Source organism: Marmota flaviventris, chromosome 13 (genome assembly GCF_047511675.1).
Source record: "Marmota flaviventris isolate mMarFla1 chromosome 13, mMarFla1.hap1, whole genome shotgun sequence".
NCBI classification, from domain to species: domain Eukaryota; kingdom Metazoa; phylum Chordata; class Mammalia; order Rodentia; family Sciuridae; genus Marmota; species Marmota flaviventris.
The window spans coordinates 67,246,040-67,260,116 of NC_092510.1; the positions used below are offsets into that span (position 1 = coordinate 67,246,040).

General features: G+C 54.3%; 1 protein-coding gene across 9 annotated transcripts in view; it reads right to left on the reverse strand.

Moving 5' to 3' along the window:
- The window catches only part of Cntfr (ciliary neurotrophic factor receptor), a 44,012-nt gene extending 30,238 nt beyond the window's left edge, over positions 1-13,774 (reverse strand). For 3 of the 9 annotated variants that reach the window (XM_071600449.1, XM_027931058.2, XM_071600450.1), the window contains exons 1-2: positions 12,449-12,624; positions 4,137-4,248 (exon numbers count right to left, since the gene is read on the reverse strand). The gene's annotated coding sequence lies outside the window, so the exon portion shown is untranslated. Of the gene's footprint in view, positions 1-4,136; positions 4,249-4,412; positions 4,942-5,474; positions 5,561-12,448; positions 12,625-12,875; positions 13,024-13,154; positions 13,237-13,513; positions 13,559-13,660 lie in introns of those variants that run through there. The other 6 variants (XM_071600444.1, XM_071600448.1, XM_071600445.1 and 3 more) reach the window with 6 other exon arrangements.
- Positions 13,775-14,077: the final 303 nt, after the last annotated feature.

The following is a 14,077-nucleotide window of genomic DNA, read 5'->3' on the forward strand; positions in this document are numbered from 1 at the left end:
CAGAAGGGGCAGAGAAGGAGTAGGAGATGAGGTCCTGAACTCAACGACTCCTGGCTCCACCAAAACCCTGTCATCATTCTTAGGCCCAAAGAGAGATGGGGAGAGATGCCCAGAAGTAGGCAGAATGGGCTCTTTCCTAACTAATCATTGAGGACATGAGTCCCAAAGCCTCCTTGGATCCTGTAGCCCAAACCCCCACCACAGGAGCTGATGCTGAGTCGCTGTCCAGGCAGAATGGAATCCAGGCTTGGTTGGCCAGTCCCCAACTCTGGAACAATTGGCAGTGTTGTTGACATCCTTACCACTTGCCACTCCAGGTGTAGCTGGGGCCCTGACGCCCCCATCCTAAAAGGAGCCTGATAGGGCTCCATGGAAGCCAGGCACAGCAACAGGACCTAAGGAAATCAGGCAGGGGAAATCCCATAAAGCCAGGTGATAGGGTTTTGTGGAAAGCAAGAGCAGGGACAAAAGAAACCAGGCAGCAGAAAGGAAACCAGGTAACAGGGCCCAAAAGAAGACAGGCTGTGGGGTCCAAATGAAACCAGGCAGTAGGGACTAAAGTTAGCTAGGAGGTGTAGACAAATGAAGCCAGGCTTTGGGGATCAAATGAAACTAGGCAAGAGGCCCACAGGATGTAAGAAAAGAAAGATATCAGGAGCTCATCCCCTGTCTAGATGTCACCCCCACACCCTGGGCCTCTCTCTCAGTAGTCCCCCTCCCACCCAGGCAATGGTCCCCTCCCCCAGGCTGCTGGACACAGCCAGAGCCCCCTCCCCTCTCAGAGGCCTGGTCCAACTGCAGCCAATGGGCCCCGGCCCCATCCCTGGGACCTCAGGAAGTCCCAGTCCCTCCCACCGGCTGCAGAGGCAGGGGGGCTGGGGGGAGAGAAAGAGAAGAGAAGAGAGACAGCTTGGCAGGGGGAGCGCGCCGAGCAGCCGCGGGGGGCGGGGGCCGAGAAAGGAGCGGGAAGCGCCGAGGCGGGCTGGCGGGCTGGCGCGGGCGGGGGCGTCTCGGCAGCGGCGGCTGGGGGTGACAAGTCCTCCGGCCCTGCGGCCGTGCGGCCACTGACCTGGGTCCCCGCGCAGGCGCCCGTCGATGCCTCCGGCGCTCCGTGGGTCCGCTCGGCCGCCCGCGGGCATCGGGTCCCCGGGGCTCAGGGCTGGGGCCCCGGCCAGCCCGGGAGGCAACAGCAGGCCCCCCGCCCCGGGAGAGCCCCGGCGGGCCGGCAGGCAGACGAGGGGCCAACCGGCCAGGCCGGGAGCTACGCGGGCGAGCCGCGAGCGAGCGGGCCGGGAGGAGGGGAAGAAGGAGCGCGCCGCGAGCGAGCGAGCGAGCGAGCGAGCTAGCGGAGGGAGCGAGTGAGGGACGGCATGCAGTGAGGTCATCCTTTGAATCTAATTGTCTGAGTCAGGAGGAGATGTGGCACTTGATGCTGGGGGAGGGGAGGGGAAGGGACCCTCGGCTCCCGCCCGGGCTCCTCCTCACACCCAGGTTTGGCCGGGCCTTCCTTGCCCCCGCCCAGGACGATGTGTCTCCGGCCAACCCAGCCTGCCCGTCTCAGGGCTGACCTCTGCTGCCTGGGGTATCAGCAAGCAAGCAGCGAGATGCAGAAGCCAGTCCTGGCCCTCGGCCTCCTTCCTATCTTCTTGGGAGTGATGGAGACACCCTGCCCTGGGCCCAGGTCACCTTCCCACATTTTTTTTAGGGTATGGAAAGCTCCCAACGTACCCGCAGGTCATATTTCTGCCCTCTGAGGAGAAAGGGGGAACTTCAGTCAGCCTTTCAAGATACCTTTGTGCACTTTAAGAAGATGGGGCCCCATACAAGTTACTTCCTGCACTGGGAGTTTAGTGGAATCTGGGAATGGAACCCCAGCTCACCCTCTTGCCCTCTGAGAATGATAGTGCACATTCCACCAAGTCCTCCAGTTATTTTCTGTACCTGGGAAGAGATGAAGACCCCCCCCCCCCAATTAACCCAGGATCTCCCTATTCTTGCTTGTTTAAGCTCAAGCCCCCATTCAGGAGAGATAGGAGCAGGGCCAGATTCCTAAGGTCTGCAGGAGCTGCCCAAGGAATGGTTGGGGGCGAGTCAGCAGCTGGGCCCTGGGCCTGTCAGCATACACACCCGTACATGTATACATACACTCACACATGTGCATGCACACACACGTGCACATATACAGGGTGGGGGGCACAGGCAGCTGGGGATGCTCACACTATGGGCCGCATACCCCTCCCCTTGCCCCCATGGGGGAGGGGTGATAAATATTTAAGGGGCTTTTAGCTCAGAAGGGGCTGAAGCTGGGGGAGGGAGGGGGATCCACACTGCCTGATTAATGGGGTTACGGGCTTGGATCAATCCATCCGCCCGCCACTCCCTCCTCCCTCCTCCCTCCCTCCTCCGCCTAATGCGCTTTATCAGGAGACGCTTTTCTGACTTGGCAGCATCGGGCGTTTTAAATAGACCCATTTAGAGCTGGGGTTGGGGGGGAGAAGGAGGGGGTGGAGAGAGACAGAGATTGAGACAGGCTGGGAGACAGAGACGACCAGGGGAGAGAGATGCCATACAAGAGAGAGACTGGGAGAGGAGAGACAGAGGAGATGCACAGAACTGAGAAGAGAGACTAAGGGTGAGACTCTTATGGAGGCTGAGATGGAGAAAGAGATGATGGGAGGCCAAAGGGAAGGTGGAGGGCTGTACAGCAGAAACAAACACAGAAAGAGAGAAGGAGAGAAGAAAGGAGGCACCAGCAGCAGGAAGAAATCCAGAGAGAAGCTCTCTCTGCAAGGGCTAAGTGCTAGCCTGGGAGACAGCAGATATCTTTTATTTCCAAAAACAGTTTTTCATCCACTTTGTTAAATTAAAAAGCTGTTTTTAAAGTGATGCTGGAGGTGCTGCTGGAGGAGGGTGGCTAGAACTGCCAAGTCCTCCCTCCCGGGCCTCTTCCTCGGCCCCCACAGAAGCTGCCTCAGCCTGAGCCCCTGGGGTGTCTCCAGCTCCCCTGCTCTCCACGATCCTCTAAGATCCCCAGGGACAGGGTCAGGGCATCTGAGCTACTGTTCACTGGCAGGAAGTCCTTCCTGCTGTCTGGCCTCAGTCCCTCTTGCTGCAGAGAGCATATTCTCTCCCCTGAGCACTAGCCCTCTCTTCTCGAGCCCCTTTTCCTGTCTCCTTAAGGTAGTCCCAATTTAGGGGAGGATCACATGCACTCTAGGCTCAGTAGCCCACTTTCCTAATAAATAAGCCATCAAACTCCTACCAGGTGTGCCCCCCGAAAATATTATCTATCATTCTGTAAATCCATTTCCTAGTCCATAATTCACCCCATGTCCTTGAGTTACTGGGTGGAAAGATTAACTCTATGCCTCTGTAGAGGAATCTCCTCTTCCCTCTTCTCATGGGCCCTGGTTCCATCTAAGTTCCTTTTAAGGCCATGTGTCAGCCTGGGGTACCCCACTCCACTCTCAATAACACCCCACTCTTAGTTCTGAAGGGTTACAGCCCCCCACCCCCAGGCCGGGAAAATGGCCAGTCTGTTTGGGAGCTGAGATGAAAAGCCCAGCCGGCCTTTGTGGGCCTCTGGCGGGTTTTGGACAATAGGCCCTTCCGTTCCGCTCCACTGCCTCAATTCCTTGGATGCCCCCACCCCCGGGCTGCCAATCCAGGGGCCTTGCCTAAACTGAATGAGAGGCAGGGAGAGTCAGACTCAGCCCCACAGCTGGCCCCAAAAGATTCTGGACCTTCCGACCTGCCATTCTATCTCCTCCAAGCCCAGCTGCTCCCTAATCAAGCCAGAGAGATGTTTTGGGGCAGAGAGGGAAACTGAAGACACTGAAACAGAAACATATTCCCACATCTGGGATTCAACCCCTCTCAGTGTACAACTCAATTTCCTGACCTGGTTTTGCTCTTGCCTGTGTGACCATGGATAAATCTCTTCCCTTCTCTGGGCCTATCATGGGGGCAAGAAAAGCCCCAAGACAGGATGATCCCCAAACTTCAGGAGGCAGAAGGATAGGGGAACAGAAGAAAAGGGTCTCAGGTCCTTCACCCCTGTCCTCTAGACCTACACCCTCAATGCACCTCGTGATGCCCTGAGATGGATATGCCCTGCCTGGGCCCCCGGCACCTACCTCTTCACCACCAGCCACACTCCAAGCACATCAATGTCCTTTTCTTCCTCCAGACCACTCTTCCCAGGACTTCCAAAACCAAGGGGGTGGGATGATGTGACAAGTCTGGATTCTAGAAGGGCAAAGGGCACAAATCAGAGGTCACAGAGGAGTCACAGGTCTTAGTTCAACTCAAGAGCTCATTCCATACTCACAACCACACTGTGAGAGGGGGAAACCAAGGTGAGCAGCAGACAAATGTCTGAAAAAGGAAAAGTTAGGGTAGTATGGACTCACATCAGCACCACTTGCTGAATTCAGTTCTGAACCACAGGAACCAAGGGAGGTCAGAAGACAGTGGCCTGACGCTACTCGCAGATACACATCCCCAGAAAATCCAGAATCCCCACATAGTTTGCAGACACAGTCTCCACATCACACACATTCTCACATGCACACTCACACAGACAAAGGTCACCGGTATAGCATCAACACCCACTGTCATAACAACCTCTTCTTTATCACCACTAGTTTATTGAACATCTGTTATGTGCCAGGAACTATATTAGGCACTTTATTTACATCATCTCATTTAAGTCCTCATGACTTCTCCACAAGGTAAGTTCTATTATTCTTCCCATTTGACGGCTAAGAAAACAGAGAGGTTAAGTAATTGCCCAAGACCACAGAGTTGATCAGTTCTATAGCCTAGATTTGAGTCCAGATCTAACTCCAAAGCCTTTCTGTTATACCAATTTGCCTCTGGAGCTCTCTCACCCACTTAAACAGTGCCTTCCCCAATAATAATAACAACAGGTAAAAGCTAGGCATGGTGGCACACACTTGTAATGCCAGTTACTCAGGTGGCTGAGGCAGGAGGATCACAAGTTCCAGGTCAGCCTGGACCACTCAGTAAGACTCTGTCTCAAAATAAAAAGGGATGGGGATACAGCTCATTGTTAGAACGCCCCTGGGTTCAGTCCCTCATACCCCACACACAATAACAACAAAAATGGGTAGAAATTTTGTTATTTATTTTTGGCAGTACTAGGGACTGAACCCAGGGCCTCACATTTGGGCAAGTGCTCTACCAACTGAGCTACATCCAACTGAGCAGGTCCTTGATTAGCCAGGCATTATGATAAGACCTAACTTACAGTTTTGTACTGAATCATTAAAACAAACTTTGGAGGTAAGCCTTGTTTCCGTTTTTCAGATGAGGAAACAGGTTCAGAGAACAAAAGCAGCTAGCCTGAAGTCACACTACTGTAGCTTGTAAGGGGGCTGATGATGAACTCGGGTATCTTGAAAGTCACTGATGTTTTTCTATGGATTCTAGCCACTCAACAGACCCCTTACCTTCTACAAGATTCCAGACAATCCTCAGAGTCCAAAAGGTCCCAGATGTATCTGTCAAAGGTATGATTAGGTGCCTAAACACATAACCACGAGAAAGGGACTCCATGTCATCTAATCCAGCACACAGATGCAGACTCCACTGACCAGGAAGAGAGAACCAGAAACTCAAACAAGATGTTAGAGACGGGCTGACTGATGATAGACACAAGACACAGGCTTAACGTGAGGGATGCAGAAAGGAAGACAGAGACAAAGCCAAACAACGACAGACAGTTGGAAACAACAGAATAGAAGAAGGTACAGGCTGCAATGAGAACATAGTGCACTGATCCGCAGAGAAACACCTATAGACCCATCTGACCTTCACGAGAAAAAAACTGTAAAAGCAAGCAAAGCTCCAGCTGTGTGTGGCAGGTATGTGTGTGCATGTTGGGAGAAGCATGCAGAGTCTTATCACTACCCACATTACACCAGCTGCTTCCAGCAATTTCATCTGATTAATAATAAATGCCCCGTAATTACAGCCGCTCCCCTAGCCCTTCTTCCTGTTTTTTGTCAGCTGCTGCCAGGCCAGCCCCCCGCAGACCCCATGGCCCACTCCATCCTCACCTGCTGCTTTCTAGTAGGCTGAGAGAACCTGAGCCTACAGAAGAGACCAGACTCCCCATCTGGGGGAATACCCATCTCTCCATCTTAGATTAATTCCCTCTGGCTCCAAGCAAAAAGTTATCTCATGTAGGTCTCATTAAGAACCCTCTCCCACTACCTGTACATAACCTGTGACCTCTAATATGGCCTAGGGGGCCGGGTCTGAGATGCAGGGAGATGAACTCCCATTGCCTACTCCTTATCATTCACTGGCTGAAGGAAGTCTCCATCCACAAACCAACTAGCCTTGGAATCCTCTGAGCTGGGCACAGGAAGGGACCCTCACCCCATCCCTCCAACCCCAGACAGCTACTATCTCCGCCCACTTATGTACCCTCCAGCTCTGGACACCCAGTGGCTCCGCCTCCCCATTCCTGAGCCCCCCTCCCAGGTCCACCTCCTTCCAGGCCTCCCACCCTAGAGCTCCAAGGCAGCTCTATCAGAATCAGCTGCGGGTTTGTGCTGATCTGTTTCTAATCGCTGGGGCCTGGTTCACGCTTGCCCCCCCCCCCCAATATTGATTCCATTATTTGGAGAGTCATTGACGTCAGGGGCCTGGATGTGTTCCAAAACCGCCCTCTTTCCAGGCCTGGGCCAGGGCCCAGCCCCCAACCCCCACCCCACGTTGAGATTTCACGGAGGGGCCCAGAAAGGTCAGCTCATGAGCCAAGGTCACATGGCATCAGCTCCCAGACTCTGGGCTCCTCTTGCCTTTTAGGGACCACTGTGTAGTCCCTTCTCCTGGGGCAACGGACTATACAAAGGCCTGGGAGTCAAAAGTGAGGTAGAGATATACAAAAGGGGTCTGAAGACCCTCATTGGAACTTAGGCTTGCAGGAAGGGCTCTGAGGAGGTAGGCATGGGGTAGTGGCTTAGGAAAGGGCACTTGGGATAGAGTTTGTTTTCTTTGCCACACACTTATTTAGAACATCCTGAGGCTAGACTTGAAAGGGTTCTTACTGACTACTTGATTTTTATGTCTGGTATTGGCTATATCTCTAGACTCTCTAAGAAGGAAATTCTCTGCCATATAAAACAATGGATAACCCTGAATGTTGCCATAATTTCACTCACTGGCACTGCTGATCTTATAAATCTTTGCTCTGTATAAAACAAAGGCTCTGTCTCCTGTGCATCTCCCACCTGTGCTTGTCTCGGCTTCCCCATCCTCACATTCTCAGCCTCTGGCTCTGAGTGAGTGCTGTGAGCCTCTCTCTGCCTCTGTCCCACCAAGACGCAGCCACTACTACGCTGGCCCACACCAGCAACTCTTCTGCTCGGGCAGGACCAAGTATTTTCAGGATATGAACCCTGTGTTCTCAAACATTAATAACCAATGTGGAAAATCCATGCTGCCCGCTGCAGCTACACAGCCTCAGGACTCGGCCCTGGAGGTCCAGAGATGCGATCCATTCCCTCGGCTACACTCCAAGAAACCCAGACTTAAAGAGAGTGAGAGTCACACTCACAACCTCAGGAGAATAAAGATTTTCCCACCATCCTGTGAAGCTGGGGAGAGGGCAGAGTGACCTCCAACTTCTGCCACAGAATCAGGGTTATTGCCTTGCCCACTTTCCCTTACCAAGCCTTTGTATTCCTTCCCTGAGTGAAGGGAAGTTCTTCCTATAGTCTAGCCTGCAAACCAGTCAGGATTCCTTTGAGCCCCAAAGGGGTGTACAACAGGGTGTCTTGGGTCTCAAGTCACAAACCCCAGACCCCCTGGGTCTCAATTTGTGTTCATTTCTCCACCTTTATGGAGAACCTACTCCCTGCCAAGCACTGTGCAGGCAGCCAGTGACAGTCCTGGCCACAAGGAGAACAGGGTCTGATGGAAGAGGAAAAGATGGACATTGCTCACTTAACTCTGCCCTGCTACTGCATACCAGGTCTGTTTCAGGTGCAGGGTACAGTGGTGAACAAGGCAGACCCAGTACCTGGGTCCCACCAAACTCACAGGTAACTACTATGCTACACTGTGGAGTGTTGGGCTGGGAAAGAATAGGTAGAGTATGGTGGGGCACACTGACTGCTGTGGGTCTGCAGAAATCTGTCCTCTTGCAGTATTGAGGACTCTTCAATTTATTCCTAAACTCCAGACAGGCCCTTACACGGACCAGAAGTCACCACCATGGTCTACCTTCAGGTTGTCCTACTGTAGCACTAGGCTTCTGGGAGCAAGGTCTGTCCTTCCCCACATCTATTCTAGCTCCTCTTTCCACCCCTTGGCCCCTGAGCTCCTGGTTTGGTGACCCCCCAATCCAGCACAGCTCTGCTTTGGGGGCTTCCTTTGCCCTCTGCAGAGTAAAGGGGAATGATGACCGCAGGCTCTCTACCCACAGGGACCACTTGCCTCCCCAGCCCCTCCCCACAGGAAGCTGAAGCCCTTGTGGGTGTGGTCACCCAGGGCCACAGGAGTTTACACAGCTGAGTTCTCCCCACTCCCCACCCCATGGTGGGCTTGGAGGAGGGGTCAGCTCTCCCTTCTCAGCCTTCTTACTCTCTGGGACCCCCCCCAACCAGGAACACATGGTCCCCCCCAACCCATCTGCATTTCAAAGAAAATCCACTCCATATGTTTCCGATTCATTTACACTTCAACTCGCCATGGGGGGGCAGAGAGCAGGACGCCTTGCCTCCAAGCCCCCCACCCCCATAGGGGGACTGGAGAGCATGTGTCCCCTTCAGGGACATGGAGCAGTTAAAGCTCAGCCATTTCAGCCTGGGGTGGGGGTGGGGGCTGCAGGCCAGCACTCTATAGTGTGAGCCCCCATGAGAGGATAGTCTGCCTCAGTTGGCCCCACCTACTGGTCTCCATAGCTGGAGGGCAAGTGGAGTCCAGGGTTATATCTCTAAGATAGGTGAAGTTCCAGGGCTTGTTGCAGCCTAGCCCCTACTCCCCAGGGTTACTGCTTTTCTGAGGAGTAGAGTAGGGATCTACGGGCAAGTCCTGGAGCCAGCATAACAACTCAACAGACATTCCAAAAAACACTGTGAGACATAGCATAATATGGCCCTACTCCTCTCCAGCCTGGGCAGAGAAGAGAAGGAAGAAAAGGTGCATTCCATTCCAGTCTCCTCCTCCAGCTTTCTTCTCATCACAGGTTTTGGGGCTACCAGGTCTTTTAGAATCACAAATTCAGCACCCTGGAACAGTCCCTGGAGCCAGAGGCAAACTCACCCAGTCAATCTTCACACCCCTCCCATCCCATGGATGACCGGGATGGGGTGGGGAAGATGTCTTAAGAGGACATGAATCTGATTTCCCCACACCTAGCTCTTTCTGCCACAGAAGGGGTATGTGCATGGCACGTGGAGGGCTCTAAGGGTTCATGTTACCTCTGAACCACCAAACCACTTGGAGTTTCTGCCAAGAACCTAGTCTCCTTGTAGAAGGCAAGGCAGGGAGGTTCAACTGGATCTGTTTCCCATTATTACCCCCTCCATCGGCCCACAACCCAAGTGAGGGAGGTAATCAAATATACATCCCATCTCCTCCCCATCTTTGGAGGAGATTGGTCTTGGAGCAGACTCTTTTGTTCACCTCAATTGTCCCAATACCACCACAAACGGAAAGAAAGCATGGGCACGCTTTATTGAGTCCTAAGCTCCACTGGGATTGTGAACACCACAATCTTAGTGTGGGTCTGAATGTGAGCTCCTGAGCAGAAGTGGAGTTTAGTGTAAGTGCCAGGGTTTAATGTCAGTCTGAATGTGAACTCCCAAATGGAAGTATGAGTTTGAGTGTGAACCCAAGTTCTAGGTATGTCCGACTATAAGCTCCAGTGAGTCAGAATGTGAATTTCAGGATTGAAATGTACTAACTTTGAGTCCCAGGATTCCCAAACAAGTCAGTGTAAGTCTGAGCCCTTAGTCTTAAGAGCCTTTCAAGTATGAGCTAAGTGTCCCATATGAGTCCAAATGAGTACTACACTTCCTTTTTGAGACTGAGCGTGAGCTCCTCCATGCCAATGTGAGACTGACTGTGAACATCAGGAGCCCAGTATAAGCTTAAGTGATTCCAGGATGGAAGTGAGAATCTTGAGTGTACACATTAAGAGTTCTAGCGTGAGCTCCAGGATCCTAATGGGAATTTGAATGTGAGTCACAGGATCTCATATGAGTCTGAGGGAGTCACCCAGATCCTGGTATGAGTCTAAGTGTGAGCTACAGGTTACCCATGAGAGTCTGACCCCCAGCCTTCCCATGTGAATCTAAGTGTGAACCCAAAGGTCCTATTATGAACCTGTGTGAGGTATAGGGTCCCTACAGAGTCTCAATCTGAATCCTAGCATGGAGATATGAGGGTGAATGCCAAGATGAAACTGTGACTCTGACTAGGAAATGCAGTGTCCTATATTAGTCCTTGAATTCAAATGTGAGCCCTAGGTTCCCTATGTGAGTCTGAGTGTGAGCCCTAGTCTCAGTGTGACTCTGAGTTCCAGCATTTAAGTGTGAATTTAAAGAAGCTTCCAAGTTTTAGTGTGAGTCTGAGTGTGAGCCCTAGAACCCCAGTAAGCTTCTAAGCATTAGCTCTAGGTTTCAATGTAAATCTATGAGCTAAAGAATAGAAATGTCTGGGTAAGTGTGAGCATACAGTCCCACTGTGAGTCCAAGTATGAGAACAGAGAACCAAGGAGTGTAAACCCTAGGACTAAAGTATGTATCTGGATATGAGCCCCAGAATATAAGTGTGAATCTGAGTGTGAGTCTCAATGTCCTGGTGTAATTCTGAATGTGAGGCCACATAAGTGTGAATGTAAAACCCAAGACCCAGAATGAGTTTATTTCCCAGTGTGAATCTGAGTGTGAGTTCCAGAGCCAGAGGGTTTCAAGTGTGAACTTGAAACTTCTAGTGTTTGTGTAGGCTCAGGGTCCCACTTGGAGTATCAGTATCAGAGAATGAACCTTTAGCTCCATCTCACCAATCCTGCCCAGAGCCCCAGGAACAGACCGGATTTGTGAAGGGTCGTGAGACTGGAGGCAGAGGCATAGTTTGAGAGGTACAGTGCCCTCCACCCAAGTCCTGGCCAGCCCTACATCCCTAGGAATATTTAATTGTTCAAGCCCCATCCCAACGCATGCAACAGCATGCCATCACACCCAGTGTTTCGGAACCCCTGAATGTACAGCAATTACGGATGCACAAACATACCCAGCATTTCAGACTCCCACCATCTTAGCGATTAGCCACACAAACACCCCCAGTAACACAGATACAAATATATCCTGTATCAAAGGCAAAACAACTAGTGTTACAGACACACTCCTACAGCCGCATGCAGACACACACCCAGTGTTGCAGACAAGCTGCCAGCCATACAGACAATTCTCAAAGAGAGAGACTAGACGGAAAGAGAAAGAAAATCCTGAATTTTCAACAAGGCGTGAAATAGTCCTGCCCGCCTGAAGCTACTGGAGGGGGGAGGGGTCCAGAGAGCGAGCGAACAAGCTGAAGGAGCTAGACGCTGGAGCAGAGGTTCGGGAGAGGAGCGAAGCCGAGAGGAGAGCAGAGGAGAGGAGCTGAGAAGGAGAGCTGTCCGTCTGGTGACCTCCCCGCGGCCCAGCCCCCCACGCACGGGGAGATATGCTACTCTGAGCAACATAGGGACACCCGGGTAGGCTCACATAGAGCCGCACAGGAGGAGGCACACGGGCAGACTCACAAAGAGGCACTTGGGGACACATCACTGGCGGACTCACACAAACCAGAGGACTTACAAAGAGACACACTCGGGTAGTCTCACAGCATGTAGATACATCCAGGCGGACTCAGGAGAAAACCACAGGCAGTCCCTCTCTCTATGCCCCCCCTCTCTTTCACACACACACACACATACACACACGCACACGCGTATTCACGGGGATACACAAGCACTGGCAGACGCGCAGCCGTCCGTTCACACACTCAGGCGCTTTGAAGTCCAGGGTTTTGCCCGAGAAAGTAGCCGCCTTTGGGTGTGCGGGGGCCACTGCTGCCCCCACCCCCAAACCCTGGAATTTTCCCAGACCCAGAGCGTGAGACTGAGGGGTAGGAAGAACAGGGACACTAGGAAAAACCGCCCTGACCATCTCGCTCCAGTCGACTGTCCAGCCTCAAGACCACCACGCCCAACCCCTGGCGCGCCCGGACTTGGGGGCCGCTTCTCCTGCGCCCCCGCCCTCGAGTTTGCGGGCAAAGTTTCTCGTGAACTTTCCTGCCTCCCCCTGCAGCGGGCCCACGCGTGTCCCCTCACTCTTCCCGCGCGCACCCGGGCCACTGGTCCGCTGGTCTTCCCGCCTGAGGGTTCGAGGGTTCAGCTTCGCGCTAACCGCCGCGGGGTACTCACCGCGCCCTGGGGCCACCGGGGCTCCGCGCCGCGCCCTTCGACCGCCCCCGGCAGGGAGCAAGGCAAGGAGCGCGAAGCTAGCACCGCTGCTGGATCCCACCGCCGAACCCCGCGCCGCTCCGGCTGGAGCCGCCGCCTCCGCTGCCGCCGCCGCCGCCCGCTCTGCACCGGCTCCTCGGCGCTCCGCGGCTTTAACCCCCCCATCCTCCTCCCTCCCTCGCGCGCTCCCTCCCTCCTTCCTTCGCCCATGTGACCGCGGGCGCCCGCTCGGCCGCGCGCGCCCTCGCTCCCCTCCCCCTCTCGCCTTGTCTCCCCGCGCCTCCGCGGCCGCGCGCCACGACCCCCTCCCCGCCACGGCCCCCGCGCGTCCCCGCTTTAGCACGCTCCCGTGCTTGGCACGCGCGGCCCGTTCGCGAGGCACGCTTACTCTGCTCAGGCCTGTGAGCCCCCACTCCCATTAGCCCCGTGCAGGCACGCGCCTTCTCCCCCGCTGGCACACTCGCCCGCCCTGGCACGCGTGGCACCCTCACTCTCGCCCTTTCTCGGGCGCGCCCTCCAGACGGCTGTGGCCCCTGTGCTTCACGCGCAGCCCGGGCCGCGGGTCTCACAAGCGCGCGCGCACACATACACGCACACCCACTCCGCCCGCTCCCCTAAGGGCGACTGGGCGCGCACCCACCCCCAGGGATCGCTCATTCACACTCACTCTCTCACTCAGTCTTGGCCAGGTCTCTTCTGCGCACACTCTCCTATGTTCAGGCCCTGAGTGTCTCGCACTGACACCTTGACAAACCCGGGGCCAACTCTGGGGTCCTCCCTCCAGAATCATCGTGAGAGGAGCGCAAGACCGAGCCCCCAGCCCCCACTTTGAGTAAAAGAAACCATCCGGCTCCCCTCCTCCCTGATTCCTACTGCCACCAGCAACGACCCCACTCCTAGTCACATACAGACAAAACCCTGGCTCCAGGGAAAGCGGGCTTTGCTTTTCCGTAACACGGGATGAACCAAACTGGGAGCCCAGGTCCTCCTTTCTCTCCATGTCTCTGATGACACCACCACTACTACCTTCTTCTTTCTCTATCCCCAGGGACACCTGGCCTGGGAAGAAGCCTCCAAAGGATGAAGGGAATAGGGAGGCTGCGCCCTTAATGCCTGGTGGGGCAATTCCAGCACGTGGGGCAATTCTCCACTAGCTTGGCGCTGGAGGCTCACCCTTTGATCCTTCCTTTTGCAGCACGGGCCTCTGAGGGGCCAGTGAGCTCACTTCACTCGCCCGCGGGCCTCCTGTCTGGCTGCAACATGGGAGATTAAGGATAGACAACCTGATCAACTTCTGAGGCCACGCAAGAGAGCAGTAGAGAGTGGGATGCCAAAAAGAGAACAAGAGGTCCACCCACTTCCACCCCTCGGATATTCCACCTGGCCTTTGACCCATAATCCCCAGCCTTGCCCCTTCAGGGAACTGCTCCGTGGCTGAGGGTGAAGGGAGGGAAATTTCTCGCTGTTTCCTCACACCCTTCCCCAGCAGGCTGCCTACAACGCCCGGGCCCTTTCCCAACAAATGCCTCAGGGACTCCCATTGCAGAGGAAAACCTTCCCGCCACTGCCAGGGCTTTTCACTTTCACTTC